The sequence below is a fragment of the Lycium ferocissimum genome, chromosome 9, assembly GCF_029784015.1.
Source record: "Lycium ferocissimum isolate CSIRO_LF1 chromosome 9, AGI_CSIRO_Lferr_CH_V1, whole genome shotgun sequence".
NCBI classification, from domain to species: Eukaryota; Viridiplantae; Streptophyta; class Magnoliopsida; order Solanales; family Solanaceae; genus Lycium; species Lycium ferocissimum.
Window position 1 is genome coordinate 20,399,333 of NC_081350.1, and position 9,789 is coordinate 20,409,121.

A 9,789-nucleotide genomic window follows, 5' to 3' on the forward strand; every position below is an offset into this window, starting at 1 on the left:
AGGCTATCAGAAGATATCCAGAACCCAAAACAAGGCCGACAAGGCCATACATAATATTTACATATCCCACTATATCTATGAGCCTCTAAGAGTGTACATATGAACATATACTACAATAGCAGAAAAATACCAAAAGACAGCAAGTCCGGAGAAGTGGCACTTGCTAACACCGCTGAAGTCGGAAAGTCCTACTGCGGTCGCTCCTCAATAACCCCCGTCGTTACGGTGCACAAGACGAAATGCAGCGTCCCGTGCAATGGGACGTCAGTACGGATAAAAGTACTGAGTATGTAAGGCTGGAATCAATAACATAAGTAAAACGGAGATACAAAGACAATAGAAGTAATCTGCCATCTGAGAACGTACAGTATACAATGCATGAGTTTAAAATCATATGCAAGCATATACATATATATAAATAGTATCATCATCATAACGTACCCGGCCTTTTCAGGACTCGGTGTATAACGTACTCGGCCCTTTCGGGACTCGGTGTGTAACGTACCCGGCCCTTTCGGGACTCGGTGTGTAATACCAACTGATCAGTGGTTGCACAATAGGTGCCGTACCCGGCCGACTATAGCGCGGCTCGGTGTAGTAAAATAGTGCATACATACATATATACCATGCATAATGAGCCAGTGAAGTAACAACGGCCTTTCGGAGTGACATAAGGTCATAACCTCCGAATGAATTATGGAGCTCGTATCGAATCCAAGGAATTAGCTTAATGGTGATAAACATGATAATATGGTAAGAATCAATCAAATAAGTAAGGCATTAAGATTGAAATACATAGCATAGGAATGGAGTGAAGTTGTTATGCAACGCTTATGTTCATGTTCTAGTTGGGTTCGTGCCAAAGAAAGAAGGAAGCGAACACCTTACATACCTTATCCGTCAAGCCACCACTTAAAGAATTCCTTATACCGATGCTTGCCCTTCACCCGAACCTATATATCGAGAAATACATCTTTAATCATACTTTCATCATATTTCCATCAACTTATAAGCACTAATTATTGAAGACTAATTTGGGTTACGAAAATTTGGGCAGCATTTCCCCTATATCATATACTTCCTCCAAATACCAAAACAACTCCCAAAAAATACCAACAACATAAACAACAACATCCTCAATATTCTACAAGATAAATATGTATATTCTCATCCAAAACTCTCTTCAAATCTCAATTCATAAGCCAAAACATCAACACAACAAACTATAACTTTTATTCTTGTAAATATTCCTAAATCAACGTTGATAAAGAGAGATTCAATGATTCATACCTTATCTTTACCAAAGTAGCAAAATCTTCAATTTTTACTTTGTTTCCAAGCCAACTCCAACACAGAATGAAATTATAAACGAGACTACACGTTGTCAGGACCTTACTTAATACGCCGTAACTTGAATTTTACTCAAAATCCTCACTTTTTATGTGACATAAAAGAGAGTCTTGGTTGCTGAATTTTCTGGAAATTTTCAGAAGTTTTTGATGGAAAAAATGGGGTTTTTAGCCTTTTTATAGTGGCTCAAGTCGGCGATGAAGATCAGCAAAGGCTCTTTGTTTCGTTCGTCACCTAAATTGTAATGTCCATAATTCTCTACTCCGATGTCCTATCGATGAGCGGGTTGTTGCGTTGGAAACTAGACTCGACGAACTTCATTTTAGGATTTTGAAACACCTTAAAACTCCTAATATGCATGAAGATATACCCCTCCAAAGTTGATCCAAAATTCTATCCTTGATTCTGCCAATTTTTTTTTGTTTCTTTCAAATTTTCGGCAAACTTATTTTCCTTGATTTGCTTGGTCCCAGAGTCTTCCATAGCTTATTATATGAACTTAAACCCTCGTAACTATGAGATAGATGCATACAATCTCCCATATCCTAGGAAATGCTCCACGTCTACATTTAAACAACTAATGCCTAGTAGATTTCACGTACAAGACTACGAGGTGTAACATACCCTAATTGTGAACCCAAAAAGTAGAAGAGCCTATTGCTTCTAACCTTCACGTAGGGAAATCCTCAAATCGTTGCAGCTTATCTTGTCAGGATTTTGAATTTAATATGCCTCTTCTCCCATTCGGTGGCGTCATTTCCCCTCGCACATGTTCTTTTCCTATCAGATGCTATTGGCCACATGTTCCATTCTCAGACGAGCCTTTTTATGGAAGATCATGCATTCACAATGATGACAGAGCCCTTCATTCGAGATATGACTTAACACGCCCTAAAAAGCATCCCCTACTGCGGGTCGCACCGCTTACTCTTTTAACTTTATAAATACTTGCAACTCTACTCCAAAGAATCATTTTCTCTCGAACTTATCTTTTTTCAGAGAAACCTCTTGCAATCTTTCTTCTAGGCTATCATCAGTAAACCTTAATCATCTTTTTGCCCTTCTTTACCATGTTTTCCAATTCATCTATTGTTGGTGGTGCCACCACCGGATCTCGAGTGGCCAAAAACAGCGATTCTGAGGTCTCCATTCAACAAGTTCCAATTGACAGTCCTCCAAAGACATAAGTCACCAAAGAGAAAGGCCTCGACCTCGAGCACAGCCCCCCAATAAGGAAAAAAGTTTATTCCCAAAAAATGGTCGATCGATAAAGATCAATTTGTGCACGGTACTTCTACTGCCCCGCATCGTGAAAAAGACTAAACGATGTATGTATATCGCACCTCCGTCAACAATAATAGCCTCAGTCAGGTCAAGAGGGACTTCGATTGGAAAGATATCGAGGTGCTCCTCCCGACTAAGGAGGAGAACATTACTTCCCATCGACTCGTCCATTCTTTCGTCTATACTTAACATTTCTCCTTAAGGATCAGTGACCATATTGATCCCGTGATTTTGGAATTTTACCAAAAATACCAAGTATGCTTGGCCCAGGTCGGACCGGTGATCTGGAAGACGGTGGCATGCCTCAAGTACCTTTCTATGCAAGTTCAGGAGGATTTTACTCTCTCTCACCTGATCCATTTTTAATTTTCGAAGATCTTCAGGGTTGGGGTTCTCCTACTAGCTCGGTATGGTCAGAATGCGATAATTACAAGCATTGAAGATGATTTTGATTGGGGATGGATAGAGAGATATGTCATCATTGCTACCACGAATTTAGTCAAACCCCCGGAGGCTCCTATAGTTGAATAATGGAACCATAAATTTAAGTGCTTTTTAACCCCCTTTATCCTCTCCAATCTACATCTTTATGTTCGATTATTGATTTTATGCTTCTCAATTCTTGCAACCGCCTAGTTGACGCCAAGTATGATATCGAATCTACCGAGGTGGGTCCAAAAAAACCTTAACTTCTCCTTTCCCAACATCAGGGTATGGAAAGAAATTTCAAACAGGAACAACTGGAGGGGAAAGAACCATGGGCTGCCCAAGGGGTCTGTCGTACATCTTTTGGCCGACGTGTCTGAGGACCCAGCCGTAGTCGTCCAACAAGTGCTACAAGTTGCTTCTGCATCTTTCCAAGGGCGAGGGAATGCCCTCGTGACCCGAGTGAAGATAGCATATTTGGTTTCCACGCCTTCCTCAAAGAGAAGTAAGCAACTTGATGAAAGCCGGGACGGCCTGAGTTCAACTTTGGGGACCCCTGCCACCCTCTAAGTGGCAATAGATTTGGAAGCTGATGCTAGCAAGAAGAAGGAGGACCCGACTGCGAAACTCATCCATTGAAGAAATGCCTCTCAAGAAGTCACCACTGAGGCTCTTTTCGAGGAGATGGAATTAGCTCTGATGGTAGGCTCTGTCTGTCGTCCCTCTTTGTTCCCTCGAATTCTAGAAGCGGAGCCTTGGGCTCGACCCCTGCCTCTTTTTTTCCTTCATCTTCCTAAGGGCCTCTCCTGTCAGTCCCCAGTAGGCCGAAACTTCGACCCCGAGGCTCAACCCGTAAGAGGAGCTCCGATGATACTCGAGGAGCCTCGAAAGGAGGTTTGGGGAATACCTTTCCGACCCTGGTGTGCAACCCTTCAGTCACACCCCTTCAGTCTTTCGCCAAGTCACTGTGTCTGTTCCCCAAGAGTGCGACTTGCTTTCCCTACCAGTGGGAGTTGTAAGCTATATGAGGCCTTTGGCTACGGAGAAGGACAGGAGGAAGATGGACGGCATGTCAGCTGACTGCCTTCTGAACACTGGTGCCCATGCGGCCGCCTAGGCATGTAGTGACTTCTCTATTTCCTTCTTTAAAACTTTACTCAGCTTTTAACTCCACCTCATGACTTTAAGTGTGCCATTTTTATTTTTAAGCCAGCCTTTTGATGATAGAAAGCCTTTAGCAAAAACTGATCGAGGAGAAAGGAAGGTTGGGAAGATCCAGAGGCTGCATAAGTGTATTCCCAATTTGGAGGTCAAGTTAGTGTCGATCAAGGAGTTAGAGACAAGGCTGGCTCGATCGGAGCAGGAGAGAAAAATTCATAGTAAGGACGCCGCTAAGCTTCACCCTGATAGCCTGCAGAAGAAATGGGCTAACCACCAAGATCACTTCACGAGCCTTGTTCATAAGGAATCCGGGCTGACGGAGAAAGTTTGGAACCTGAAAGTTGAGTTAAAGAGGAGGGCCTAAGAGAAGGTCATGGCTGAAAGAACCATAGCCTATCTGGAGGGGAGTTGGAGGCTACAGAAGCCTTTCTCTGTCCAATGCCAGTTTACTTGGAACCATTGAAAGACAGCGGTTGAGCCTTACTAAGAAAGATGCCTAGATACAGGATCTGAGGACAGCGGTCCCGCTCACAGGCTTACGCTTGAAGAGGTTTAGGACGGGTCGATGACATTATGACCAAAATTGTTGCTACCTTATCTGTCGAAGAGATTGCAGCCGGTGCATTGCCTGCTCAGCCTGCAGCCGATAATGCAGATCAAGCATCTGGTGGTGAGGGGTGGTCTTCAAATGATTGGGATGAGGAAGAGGCACCAGAAGAAGCTGAAGAGCATACCCCAGAAGATCTTGCAGAAGCTAGCCCGAAGGGACCTAAGGATGTTCCTATAGCTGAAGGCCCTTCTGCTCCTAATAATACTTCTTCCGATCCCGCACCCTCTGCTTCCAAGGATTCTGTCAAGGCAGGCCCTTCGTCTGACGCCAATAAGCTCTAATCCGGTTGCTTCCCCCCTGCTAGGCCATGTTTGTTGTGTTTTCTTTTGATTTTTCTTTGTAAATACTTATCGATGTTTGGATGATGAACGTATTTATTCCATTTCTTTTTTGCCTTATGTCATCTATCCTTGCTTGTGTTCCAATCGTTAAATTATATCTATCGGATCGGGCATTGTTGCATTTAAATTTGCTTGAATTCATTTTTATTGGTATTAATTATGGTCCGGATGTCACATTTATCCATCCCTTTGATGGGGAGCATCTCCATTGTAAGGATCCATCCGCCCTGAGATCCTTCTATTGGAAACATGGTCTATTGTTATTTCGGACGCATGTGTTTAGGAGTTTTGATTGCTTTATTTTATGCGGTTGGTATTTGCGTGCAATTTCTTCTCCTAATCCGGGAATGCTTCCTCCGGGTGTTATTTGTCTGATTCATAATAAAAGGAAGGGACTCTATTATTTTTGACACCGATGAGGCAAATGCCTCGACCTCATCTTTTTGGCACAAGGTTTATGATTCCTTCACACTCGGAGACCGCAGGCCGTGTCGTGTGTTCGTGGGGACTGTATTTGAATCCAGGGAGATTCGTTTGTACTAACAAATTCAAAGCGTGACCGCATCGGTTTAAATTTCTTTCATTCATAAAAATGAGACGCGTGGCCAGTTTACATTTACATTGTTGATCAAAGGAAAGAGTTAAAGGCTTCACGCCATACGGACCAAACTCTTGTCATGACAAAAGGAAAATCTCAATTGTGTTAGGGGCCAGGGCATGCTATCCGCTGACCATAGTCCACGACTTCGACTAAGGTGGAAGGAGGTTCTGGGTTGTGATCTCTGAAGCTCGTCCATGTCTTCAAGAGTAATACGCTTTCAGTTGTTGTCTCATTAAAAACCTTGTCGGTAAAAAACCCCACTGGGAAAAACTCGATCAAGGAAAATAGTGCAACACGTATTTTCTGATTCCTATGTATTTTGACCGGGGTCGATCTCTCTTTAGATCAGTCCCAGTCCCAGTCCTGCAAAAATAAGATTAAAAGGAAAAGAAATAAGGAGGGTGTAGATTAGGGGTTCATACCTGGGGTCATTTGGGCAAAGACGTCCGTGATGAAATCATTTTCGAATCGAAAAAGGGCCAAAATTACCCCTGAACTTTGAGAACTAGTTTATCCATACCCTTCGTGATACTAATGGGCCAATTATGCCCTTACAGTTATACGATGGTCCAAATTTATCCCTAATCTAAACGGACGGCCACGTGTCCTAATCCTAGACGCCCAACCCATTTCCCCTTATAATTTCATCGGGATCAAATTATTATCTGGATTAGACCCGTTAAATTAATTCACCCAACCCAATTTTGCTTAATTCAATCCCCAATAGTACATTTCAACCCTACATTCTCTCTCTCTCTACACTAATTGCATCGAATTAATCTCTCTACATTTCAACCGGTCATTTGTTTCCAATACCTGAATGAAGTGCTTGTACATTGACATTAGCAGTAATAAATTAGCATTGGGCTAAGACAGGTACATTAATATAGGGAAGATGGTCCTTGTAAAAGAAAGTCCTACTTCTATTGCTTAGTCTACCATTTTCAAAGGCCATTGATAGGTGCGACAGAAGTTTAGCAGGAATAGTGCCTGGATAAAATGTGACCATGTGATACTCCATGAATAATAGCAGTAAAAGTAAAATAGTTTTTTTTCTTATTTACTTTTTCAGTGGAGAGTGTTGGGCAGTTTGGAGGATGCAAAATTTTAATCTATTGACGCTTTAAGATAGATGTTAGGTGTGCAAAGTATCATGTCAGCAATCGACCACAACTGCCTGGAACTGAAACATATTTGTTGCATTCATGAAGCTTATTGTATCACATAAACTATTCTTGGAAAAAATGTGGGATTTGAAATTAATGGAATTAAGTAAAAGCAAGGAGATAGAACAAGTATTGGCTAAGAACAATACCTTGGTGTAGAGAGAGAGAGAGAGAGAGAGAGAGAGAGAGAGTAGGGTTCAGATGTATTATTTGGCTTTGAAATAAGCAAAACCGGGTTGGGTGAATTAATTTGACTTGTCGGATCCGAAGAATAATTTGATCCGGATGAAATTATAAGGGGAAATGGATTGGGCGTCTAGGATTAGGACACCTGGCAGTCTATTTAGATTAGGGGTAAATTTGGACCATAGTATAACGGTAAGGGCATAATTGGCCCAATAGTATAATGAAGGGTATGGATAAACTATTTCTTAAAGTCTAGGGGTAATTTTAGCCTTTTTTCGTTTTCAAATTTGGATAATCTTTGCGTGCTCATGGTCGAGCGAGATTGATATGCCAAGTTGTATTCACTTATTTCCACTGGCCACTTAGATAGTTGACTTGTGAGGTTTTCACTTTACAAGGTGGCCTGCAGCGGGGCTGTGGTAATTTCTGTAATTGGATGACATTGAAAGTATGGGCAGAACTTTCGAGGGGTCGCAACCAGTGCCAAGATCAACTTCTCTGAGGCCGAATACTGAGATTCCGCCCCTGTCAAAGTTTTGCTGGCGTAATAGATAGGGAGCTGGCTTTCCCCATCTCTTTGTACCATCGCCATGCTGACCGAGACCGATGAAACCGCCAAATACACGAACAAGTGCTCCCCCTTTTTCGGCTTAGCCATTATGTGGGAGCCGGATAGATATTCTGTGAGATCTTTCAAGCTTTGGCTGCACTTCAAAGTCCATTCAAATCCATAGCCCTTCTTCATTAGATTGAAAAACTTATAGCACTGATCCGAGGACTGGGAGATGAATCTCCCCAGCACTGCGACCTTCCCGATCAATCCCTATACAGCTTTGACGTTTTCCAGTTCCTCTAGCATTTCCTGAATGGCCTTGACCTTTTCTGGGTTCATGTTGATACCCAAGCCGAAAACCAAATAGCCCAAGAATTTCCCCGACCGTACCCCGAAGGCTCACTTCTCTGGGTTTAGCTTCATGACATACCTACGAAGTATGTCGAAGGTCTCCTATAAGGCGGACAGATGAGTGCCCGCCGTTTCGGACCTGACCAGCATGTCATCGATGTAAACTTCCATAGTCTTGCTGATATGTTCTTCAAATATTTTTTTCACCAGCCTTTGATACGTTGCCCCTGCATTCTTGAGACCAAAAAGCATGACATTACAACGTAAAATTAATGTGATTGGTCATGAAAGGTGTTTTCTCCTGATCCTCTGGATGCAAGTTGATCTAGTTGTAATCGGAATATGCGTCAAAAAATAGAGCAATTCGTGCCTTGCCGTTGCATCGATCATCTGATCGATGTGTAGTAGCGAGAAAGAATCTTTTGGGAAAGCCTCATTCAAATCCTTGAAGTCCATACACATCCTAAATTTGTTAAGCTTCTTGGGGACCACCACCACATTTGCCAGCCAATCTGGGTTTTCCACCCTTCGGACTGACTCTATGTTAAGTAATCATGTTATTTCTTCTTGGACGAATTTGCCCCTTACAGATGATATTGGTGACTTCCTCTATCTTAAAGGAGGGTGATGCGGATCGGAACTCAACCGATGTGTGGCCACTTCCGGGGGAATCTCTGTTATATGCAGGTGTGACCAAGCAAAGCAATCGGCATTACTTGTTAAATAAGTTAAAATATTATTCATGCGCTCGGGCAGAAGCTCAGAGCCCAGGTGTACCTTCTTTTTGGGATTGTCGTAAAAAAATGCCGTGCGTTCTAACTCCTCCACTGTCGAGTCTACGAGGTTTTTATCAACCGAGATGACCAATCTTTTAGGGACGGGCTGATCTCGATACCCTCCCCCAGATATAGCTTCCCCCGCATATTGCTCTTTTCTTTCCCTGGCTTCGTCATTTGATCTCGATACCTATAGTTTCTATTTGGAGATTCTGTCCTTCTTAGCTATCGTTACCGCCATTGTTTCACTTCACGGGTTGCACCCTGGTCTCCCATGATTTCCTCCATCCCTTAGGGAGTAGGGAACTTGACCTTTTGATGAAAAGTGGAAGGGACCGCCCGCATTGAATGGATGAATGACCTTCCTAATATAGCATTATAAGACATGCCACCGCTTATGATGTCAAATGTCGTGTGTTGTTCTATCCCATAGGCATGAACCGATAGCTCAATCTCCCTCCTAGTCACTTCACTTGCCATATTAAACCCGACCAACATTTTGGTCATAGGGATGATTACATCGTCTACCCCCATCTCCCTCAAGATGCATTGCTGGATAATGTTTGCTGAACTTTCTGGATCAATCTACACACGCTTAATGAATTTTTTTTTAATTTGAATTGATATTACTAGAGCATCATTGTGAAAAGGAATAAGTCTCGTGCGGTCACTGTCGGTAAAGGATATGCTCTCGCTCTTGGTGAGGTTCCAGTTGTGACTCTTAGTTGTAAATAAAAATTTGGATTTTTGGAGTGCGGTGTAAGTTATCTTATTCACCGTCCCCCCCCCCCCAAAATATCATGTTAATTGTGTAAATAGGCTGGGGTGCCCCATCCGACTTCTGCCCACGGTTCTTGCTTAAGTTGAGTTTGGCCCGGTCATTGATATACTCCTTGAGATGCTTGGTTCGCAGGAGCTGGGCCACCTCGACCCTCAGGTTTACGCAATCCTTAGTGGCATGACCGTGGGTGCTATAGAAGTGGC